This window comes from Etheostoma spectabile, chromosome 18, assembly GCF_008692095.1.
Source record: "Etheostoma spectabile isolate EspeVRDwgs_2016 chromosome 18, UIUC_Espe_1.0, whole genome shotgun sequence".
In the NCBI taxonomy this organism is placed as follows: domain Eukaryota; kingdom Metazoa; phylum Chordata; class Actinopteri; order Perciformes; family Percidae; genus Etheostoma; species Etheostoma spectabile.
This window is the reverse complement of record NC_045750.1, coordinates 10,621,479-10,621,731: the sequence shown is the minus strand read 5'-3', so window position 1 is coordinate 10,621,731 and position 253 is coordinate 10,621,479. Positions and strand designations below refer to the sequence as shown.

Below are 253 nucleotides of genomic sequence, written 5' to 3'. Positions count from 1 at the left end.
TCGATCTGTGTGGTAGATTCCTTAGCCGGACAGGCAGCCTTCGTCCCCTCCTTCCTCGCCTCCCGCAGCCGACAACAATCCCCCGATCGCCGGGTAGTGTAGTGAGTGTCCTCCATGCCTTCCCGGCGACAAATAGTAGTTTATGTCCTCCTCAAAAATAGGTAATTGAGCACTGTAGTGATTATGACCATATCAATAACTATCTAACTACATAGAAACGGGTAACACAGTAATAACGTTACTGCCAGCTGTA

At 48.6% G+C, this 253-nt stretch overlaps 1 protein-coding gene across 4 annotated transcripts in view; it reads right to left on the bottom strand.

Annotated features, from left to right (window-relative positions):
• cep57l1 (centrosomal protein 57, like 1) overlaps positions 1 to 253 on the bottom strand; it is a 6,684-nt gene that overhangs the window by 4,293 nt on the left and 2,138 nt on the right. The gene's annotated exons all lie outside the window — the stretch shown is intronic.